This window comes from Macadamia integrifolia, unplaced genomic scaffold (genome assembly GCF_013358625.1).
Source record: "Macadamia integrifolia cultivar HAES 741 unplaced genomic scaffold, SCU_Mint_v3 scaffold2949, whole genome shotgun sequence".
NCBI lineage: Eukaryota > Viridiplantae > Streptophyta > Magnoliopsida > Proteales > Proteaceae > Macadamia > Macadamia integrifolia.
The window spans coordinates 1-9,238 of record NW_024869081.1 but is presented as its reverse complement, the minus strand read 5'-3'; the positions used below and the strand labels follow the sequence as shown (position 1 = coordinate 9,238).

General features: G+C 35.3%; 1 long non-coding RNA gene across 3 annotated transcripts; it reads right to left on the bottom strand.

Annotated features, from left to right (window-relative positions):
• Nucleotides 1-5,566: 5,566 nt before the first annotated feature.
• On the bottom strand, nucleotides 5,567-7,433 carry LOC122067512. 3 transcript variants are annotated; one of them, XR_006136756.1, is made up of 3 exons: nucleotides 6,666-7,417; nucleotides 6,414-6,584; nucleotides 5,567-6,160 (listed from the first exon to the last, which is right to left on the bottom strand). It is a non-coding gene; the product is annotated as an uncharacterized LOC122067512 (long non-coding RNA). The 3 variants fall into 3 exon arrangements; XR_006136757.1 differs by having other exon boundaries at nucleotides 6,730-7,413; XR_006136755.1 differs by having other exon boundaries at nucleotides 6,414-7,433.
• Between the last annotated feature and the right edge of the window lie 1,805 nt (nucleotides 7,434-9,238).

Here is a 9,238-nt window from a genome sequence, read left to right as displayed (position 1 = left end):
AAATTTTTTTTTTTTTTTTTGTTTCAAAAACTACCTTCTAGCAATCTAGTTTTGTACGTGTATTCGGTTTTCAGTTTGATATTGGGATCGGTGTAAGGCTTGATTCGATTTTGGTATTTGTTTAAAAAAAAAAAAAAAAAAAAAAAAAACCTAGATAAGAAAGGAAATGATGAGAAAATATAAAAAGTATGTATATTTTGCAACCATTTGAAGATAATAAAATAAAAGAAAATAAAAATTTTTGTATTTTTTCATGTTTTCTTGTGTTTTTGACAAGATTTTTTTTTTGAGAAGAAAATTACATAATTCTCAAGAAAAATTTTTAAATTCAAAAAATTGAACCTTCTCTTAGATCAAGACATGCCAAGCACAAAGAGAAATTCTTAAATCAGTACTTTATTCTTTTATTTTCTTTTCTTCTCTGTACTACCAAACACAGCCTAGGGGAGAATGGCATGATTTGAATCGATCAAGTTGATTCTAGGTCAAATTGTTTCTAACATGCACGACAGTTTGGGCCAATTTTAATCAATGGATTCAAGATCAATATGATATTTCATCCATGAGTTCTTCAAGTCATTGTGAATAAATTTTCTTTTACCAAAAAAATAATAATAATAATAATAAAATTAAATTTATCTATCCTCAGTCATTAATGCAAAAATTACAAGTTAATATTTTTTCTATTTATATGAAGAGAAGTCAATTTAAGGATAGCTTAATGCAGAGTTTTTCGTTGGTTCTACTCTACCACATACATACACACACATTAGAAAAAAAAATAAAAAATAAAAAAAAAATAAAGAAAGAAAGAAAGAGAGATTTGTTCTATGATTGAACATGAATGCTATCGAGTCAATTGAGATTTTTTTTTTTTTAATGGATAAGTAGATATTTTAATACTTTCAATTTTTTGGTAGATATTTATGTTCCATGGATCCCGTATTTGTCAAAATACTTTCAATTATCCTTTCCATTGTGCCAAACATAAAGAAAGTAATTGCTTAAAGCTCTTGTTATATATAGTAAAGTAGAAATGTTTCATTTCAACTCAAATGAGTGTGAATTATCATGTTGTAGATCATGTGAGTTCTGTCCACTTTCCCCCACCCTTATTTCCTTCTTACCTAAAAAGGGAAACAATGAGAGAAACCAAAGCTTCTATCACTCTCTCTCTCTCTCTCTCTCTCTCTCTCTCTCTCTCTCACACACACACACACACACATCCTGTGAGATGTTGAAATTTTTTTGATACATTAATTTCTAAATTCTTAAGCCTTTTTGGAATCATCAAATATATGACAATATTCTTATTTACTTGCAAGTTCATGAATCCGTCGATCCTTACAAAAAAAAATAAGAGAAAACTTAAATGCTTACAAAACTTTATTAAGTAAAGCACAAAAGAGATTGGTCAAAGTTTTCCTGCACCGATGGCTAAATGATGAGATGGTCTAAGCGTGACCCCCTATTTCTCCCCCTATTGTTTGGGATCACGATGCACCATGAAAACTTGATCTAAAGAGATTAGTTTTGTTGACAATTGAATGGATGGGAGAATTTGTTATTGTTGTGTTTGATCTCACATCTCCATCATGTGCAAATGTCTATAACTTGTACTCCAATAAAAACAAATGGGCATAAATACATCTAAAGTGGGGCATATCATATCTATTTTACAATTTATATATAATTGTGGCGAAAATGCTAGGTATGCCACCGGTATACTCAGCAGTTCTATGTCTATCTCTCTCCTCGTTCATTTGGAAAAGTTCCCTATGCCCCTTGCTTGGTCCTTTCGAGTGCTTGGATGGATCTGCATAAGTGCCGACGGTCTCACCTTCCTCTCTGAGTGTACAAGAGCAAGTCTCCACAAGCGACAGCAGCTCGTAGCTACACAATCACCTTGTCTCAACCCTCCTATTGGTTGGACCGCTAGTTCCAAGAAAACCAACATCACACCTAAGCTCCTCCCATAATTGTGAGATTCTAAACTTGGTGGGATTTAATAAAGTTAGTCTTAGGCAGGTTTTCAGGTTTGAGCTATTTATTGACCAATCTATATGTTTATGAGCATATCATAGTGTATAATTAATAAACGCTAATACACTACTAACAACTACATTTTTAAAACTTACAAAAAACTGATACCTACTTTCAAATGTTGTATTTCATTAATTATCATAATAATGTTTCATATTGTCAGATAATTATGTTTTTTTTTTCATCTTAATATACACTACAGATAATTTATTTTTTAATGATTCATTGGTACCTACTTATATTGAGTTGACTCTGAAAATAGATTAAGACAAAGAAGTATGATGTATGTTAATATAAAAATTATTAAAAGAAACATAAGTTAAATGCAAAAGGGGTTAAGTCGAATATTGTAGTTATTTCATTTTGAATGTAACTTGTACAAGGGAGCCAACCAGAAAGAGGGGGGGGGGGGGAGCAACTGTAGACCAAGTAGCCTTCTTTGCACATGAAAAAGGTTATAGAGAAATGAAGATCCATCTTGGTCTTGCATGGTTTAATAATATCTTGAAGTGTTAGAAAAAAAAAAAGTAGAGCTCTTGGTTCCTGCACAGTCCAGCTAGAAGGGATTTGTGTTCTTCACAGTGTACACCGCATGGCAATTAGGATGAAAACCAAATTTTATAGTCAAGTATAGAACCCAAGGTCCCTTGCTTGCAATATCAAATTTCAGTTCAAACTGAGTCTCCCAAGTGGCAAAATAGAGTTTAGTTTGAAAAAAATCTAAGGATTGAAAGAGTGCATAACAATGGCTAAAGTATTAATAAGTATGCATGAACATTCAGGGGATGCATTCCAAAACCCAAGAGCGTATTTGATTGAAATAGACTCTATTTCAATCAATGCATCTGAAGAAAAATTGGACAAGCCTTATCCAAAGCATGTTGCATGCTATCAATAAATCTGACTAGTTGAGAAAACCAAACACTTAAAAAAAGGAAGAAATATTTTTATATTATTATTAAATTATAAAACAAAAGCTAACATAAAGTTCAGTAGGAAGTAAAGTTTTTTAAGGGTGTAAAAAAGCATAATGGAGGAAAGATATGGTAATTGTCAATTTGTCATTGGTAACATCTAGAAGAATGAAAAATTCCTTTCTTTTTAATAGGAAGTGAAGAGATAGAAAAGAAATACTTAGGAGTCACAATCCACAGGGGAAGAGTCCAAGGATGTAGCCAAAGGTTTTTGCATAAACCCATGTAGTCAACTATCTAAAATATTGTCTCTGGTGAGCCCCACTAGGAGTTGTTGGACCCAACTTCATAACCCACCACATTTTCTTAGCAAAGAAGATTACTTCATCCACTTATGCCGCTTGAGGACTTATTTTTCTCATATCCCCTCAGCCTTATTGACTTGAAAACTCAATAGGATTAGGTCAAAGTCAAAGCAAACAACTTACACATCTTCAAGACAACATAATGCAATGAAACATAATTAATGGGCTGGGTTTAAATATGGGCCACACTGGAAATCCAGGCTGAGAGAATTGTCAATTATATCCCAGGAATGGGCCAAGCCCAAACCATAACACCAAACAGACAGCTGTTCTCCTCAACATGTGATAAGGCCTTCAAATACCTTACCTGACTATGAATCTTACTTAGCATAAGAAACCAAGTATGGATCTCATGACAATTGGGAATTATCTGATTTCAGCCTGATCAGAGTCAATGGCCCCTTTGCATCATCACTAGTTTTATGACTCCTACAGTACTATCTTTGCTGTTTCAACTGGAACTGATTCTCTGCCATTCACAGATGATTGCTGAACAATTAAAGGTATTATTAGGCCATATCACAACACAACCTGGCAATGTGGTTAACCAGTCTGATTTTGTAAGTTGGTGACCACACATACTAATGAAGATACAGGACCTATTCAAAGATAATTGACCTCAGGAAACCTAAATTGATATACATGGAAGTTCTAAATCCAGAGTTGGGACTAACAATCAACTATATAAGAGAAGAGAGAGGGCTGGTCTCAGACTTGGACAGAATATTTCTTGCTTAATTTTTTCCTTTTTTCTTTTTTTCTTTTTCCTAACACCAGAACTCTAGGAAATCTGGCAATCCTACAAAATTGTGAAATGCTAGGATGGCAATACAGCAGAAAACTGATTTTTCATCATTAAGAATTTCTCATTAGTGCTTCAGCTTAAACAGTGGGAGTAGGTTCAAAACAACACAAAATAAGCAACAACTCTTCTAGGATATCTTGAGTTCAAATTGATGCTGTGAGCTAATCATAATCTTGTCCAGGGATCAAGAAGTTGAAGTAATGCTTCATAGACAAACAATCTGATGAAGAGGGAAGCACAATCTCATGTTCAAATGAGGAGAGAGGCAAACTGTTGCAACTGGATCAGTAGGGTGATGAACACCAATCCTCCAAACATTCAGAATCAGAAAGATATAGAATCTTTCATAGAAACTGAAACCTAACCACGATGCAGAAAATACAATGTAACAGAAGAAAGAACAATCAAACAACGCGAGGATATATGTGGTTTGGCAAGGTGCCTACATCCACGGTGAGATGAGAGCAGTTTGACTAGAAATGGAGAATAGGGTTACAAGCTCCCTTCCTCTTGCCTCTGTTTTACAAGGAATTCCCTCTTAACCCTAATAATCCCCATCGCTTCCGATTAAAAGGGAAAATAAGGAGATACAATTTGGATACAAGACATCAATACTCAACATCTCTGGCACCAAACAGGGTTATTGTGAGAACATTCCGTGCAATCCATGACACTTGCTATTTTGTTCAATGCTTCATTGAATAGATCCTGGAATTCAACTCTTTTTAGCCACTAAGACTTTGCTGCCACAGCTTGCCTAGTGCTTCCCTTCAGCACCACAACCATCTATCAACAAGTGTGTGGGATGGCTTATTTCCCCTCTTCCATTTCAAAGTTGTAAAGTTGGATGGTTTTATCAATTGCAAGCATCAAGCAATTATGAATATAATTGGTATAGAAACTGACATGTCAAAAGGTAGACATATCAATTACCATCTCTTATAAAACAATAGAAACGACATCATTAAATAAAAGACAAGATACAGAACAAGGCTGAAAACTCTTGTTAGATCATGCAATCATGTTCTAGATATTAATGGGTAAATGCACTCTACCTCCTGATTGCCATAAGAACATTGAAGATTGCACTGCCATCTTTGATCAATTTCTTTTGTATTCCGACGATCACTTCTTTTTCTGCAAGTGATTTCACGAATTCTACCAACCCTTGAACAAGGGTCTAATTACTAGTCTTGTTAGGTCTCTCCTTAATTCACTCGTTGATGGTGATGAGTGTTTTCATATCTCCAAGACTAGATACCCTTATCAGTGTTCTTATCCGTTATAACTACCACCATCAGGTAGTTTCCTAATTAGATAGGGAACTTCCTTAACCAACGTGTAGAAACAAAGTAGGGTGACAAGGTATGAAGGCCACATCATGCCAACAACTCTACCTTCAACTTGACTTTAATGTATTATGAAGGCTTGTAACTTTATGTTCAATCTTGGAAATCATTTTATCATCAATTTGAGTCAAGATAAAGAGGTGTTATATCAACACCAACAGATACGAAAATTAACAAACACAAATCCACACAACACACAAATATTTAATGAGGTTCATACACCGATGTGGTGTACTACGTCTTCGGGTGAAGAAGAAGATCTTTCACTATGTAGAAGAGAGATTACAACCAAACAACAGTGAGAAAACTCGCTCTGAAACCCTAGCTCGAAAAACCTCAAAATTACAACTGCATGCTCAACAAGACAATAGTACATTAGATACTCCTCCAAGTCACGGGTTGATCCATCGGGTCACGGCCGAACGTGTTGAACTGTACTTAACAAGAGGCCTGAAGTTACTTCCATCACAGATCTCAGGAAAAAAAAAATCTCATTCGGGTTGCCATCAAAATATGTCTGAGCAGGTCATTCTTCAAAAGGGGTTAAGAATTCGAGAAAACTTAACAAGAGGCATGAAGTTGCTGCCACAGCTTGCCCTCGCTCTTCCCTAGGTGCCATAGCTATCTGTCAAGAAGGGAAAATGAACACTGCCTTCTGATTTCCATGTCAATATTATGTCAAACCTACACATATATGATCATCAGTCAGTAGATAGGAAAGTGAAACTATGGTCTGGTCACAATGTGAGAAAACAAGTATATTAACTATAGAGACATAAAAATTGCAGAGATATGTGATTTCTGCCCCACACCTGAATTTGTAACAACCTAAATCAATTACTGTTCTGAAACTAAGCAGTAAGTATCATCAACCAATCTAAATGAACACAAATATATAGTCATGCAAATAGCTTTCTGTAGGATTTGCAACCAGCACCTCTGTACCAGGGCTTCTGATCATCTCGCTACTCAAAGAAGAGAAATCTACAGGTAACTAGGTGAGAAAGCTCAGTGGATTCTGCTTGTGCGCTGAACTATCTTCTTTCCCATCAGCTTCTATTGCAAACAAATCCCCTCACAAGGGCCTTCGCGGTACATGGAACAGCTCCTACAGGAATTCAGCAGACAGTAAGACATATATTCATATGTCCATGAATCAGTTTTCTGAACACACATGCACACACACAACCTGATCACTTGCCCTTCCTGAAATATTTGCATGCCACAATGTTGCCCAAATAATCTTCTCTTACCTCTTGAAAGAATGATCTCCTCTCCACAATAATTCCCTGAAATACCTATGTCCTATTTCTTCTAATGACTTTGCAAGATGACTTCCTCCTGATCTACTAGTTGGGGGTGGTTGAGCTTGAATGATGAACCCATGTGCCATCCATTGATGGATCAAATCATCAACATATATTTCATGATCTTGTGGGAATAATGAACAATAAGCAAAACATTGTTTCAAATGGGATGGCAAGTGGTTATAGCTTATCTTTAAAGCAGGATGGGTTGAGCATGAGAAGGATTCACAGATAGGGGATTCAGAGGGATAGAGAGATTGCAAGATGAGAATGAGAAGGATTCACAATCACAATGGCAAATTTCGTGGACAGATGGATTCACAATATGAAATTTAGAGAGACAGAGGGATTGGAAGATGAGAGTGAGAAGGATTCACAGTAAGCAAATTTATAGTAAGAGGTACCCATCAAGATAGGTTTTACAGTGTCATATTCCCTTTATTCTTACTCTTGACAAAAGCAAAGTAGATTATAATCTGAAGCAAGTATCCGATAGAATTGACAAAAGCAAAGCATATCACAATTTCACAATGTAAGAGATTAAGAACTGGTTTGAACAAAAGCCATATTTTCTCAAGGCCAAAACTGCAAGGCAAGAATCCCATATAGAGAAGAAAAGAAGATTGTGTCGAACTCATTTATTCCATTCATGAAAGTGAAGAATGGAACCAATGCTTACTCTTAGTAAGCAAAGAATATAAGAGAAATCAATAGCTTTGGCTCCAATTATTAAGTGACTGACTTTTGGAAAAATGAAAGCCTTGGATTCTTATCGAATGGGGGCCAAACTTGATAGTCTCTCAACTTTATTCTTGTACACTTTCTAGGATAAGGTGTAGGAGTTGGTTTGGGCAAAAGGTATATTTTCTCAAGGGACAAACTGCAAGGCAAAAAGCCCACATAGAGAATAAAAGAGTTTTGTGTGGATTTCTTCGTTCCATTCATTGAAGTGAAGAAATGAAACGGTGGTTACTCTGAGCTGTAAGATTTCCAATTAGGTGGGCTAGCATAGTCCATGATTTGTTTCCAAAATCGGTTTAGTGGTATTGACTACAAATGGAGTAAGCGTAAAGAATCCAATATTATTGGTAAGTGATCTCTATGGAGATATTGGATTCTATTAGCACACCTTAATAGTATGAAATATTTATTACTATGTGTGGACCTAAGGTATTGTTTCTTTAATGGGGAGAAAACCCTAATTTTTTTGTAGGGTTGGTCCCTACCCTCACCCCTATATATACAGTTATCACTGACCCATTAAGTGAGGCTAATAACCTCAAAGCAATCGGGAAAGAGGGTAGACCAGACCAACATTGATCGTGTTGTACAAGGAGCATATAGAAGACATTGAGGAGTTGTTATTCTTCAGTCATAGATTCAGGTATGCCTAAAACATGTCTTTGTAATATTTATTATACATGCTCATCAATCCCCATGAATCGTTTCTGCATTAATTTTCTATCAATGGTATAAGAGCCTCATTCTTAGAGATCGATAGGCTGTATACATATACATTTTTTTTTTGTATTATTCTAAATCTAAAAGCCACGGCTGCTATCCACCTATATATATAGTTATCACTGACCCATTAAGTGAGGCTAATGACCTAAAAGCAAAAGGGAAAGAGGGTAGACCAGACCAACATTAATCGTGTTGTACGAGGAACATACATAAGACATTGAGGAGTTGTTATTTTTCAGTCATAGATTCAGGTATGCCTAAAACATGTCTTTGTAATGTTTGTTATACATGTTCATCGATCCCCATGAATCGTTTCTGCATTAATTTTCTATCAATGGTATAAGAGTCTCATTCTTAGAGATCGATAGGCTGTATACATATACATTTTTTTTTTGTATTATTCTAAATCTAAAAGCCACGGCTGCTATCCACCTCAATGGAATGTAATTTTGATATGGTTTATTTTAATTTGGCTATTAACATCATGATTTGTATTTAGCAGTAACTTTTTTCTTAATTATCTTGATCCGGTTAAGGAAATCAGGATCGGCTGCCCTGTGCAGCGATAGTTTCAAGTATCAGAACCCTTTAAGAAAAGCCAAAAGTTAGAAAGTGGTTCTGACACCAAAAAAAATAAAATAAAATAAAATATGATAGATTTGGTTTACTCACCCGAGAGGGGTTTTGTTTACTTTTCGAGCATTTAAGTGATTGCCGACGGATGGATCCCGTTCGTTAGAGTTAGAATCTGGGATCCACAGTGGCATAAGCATCAACAACTATTTTAGTCTTAAAATAAAATAAAATAAAATAAGGAAAGAGGTGGGATTGGAATCCAAGGTTTGGATTTGCAAATTTTTTTTTTTTTTTTTGTTTCAAAAACTACCTTCTAGCAATCTAGTTTTGTACGTGTATTCGGTTTTCAGTTTGATATTGGGATCGGTGTAAGGCTTGATTCGATTTTGGTATTTGTTTAAAAAAAAAAAAAACC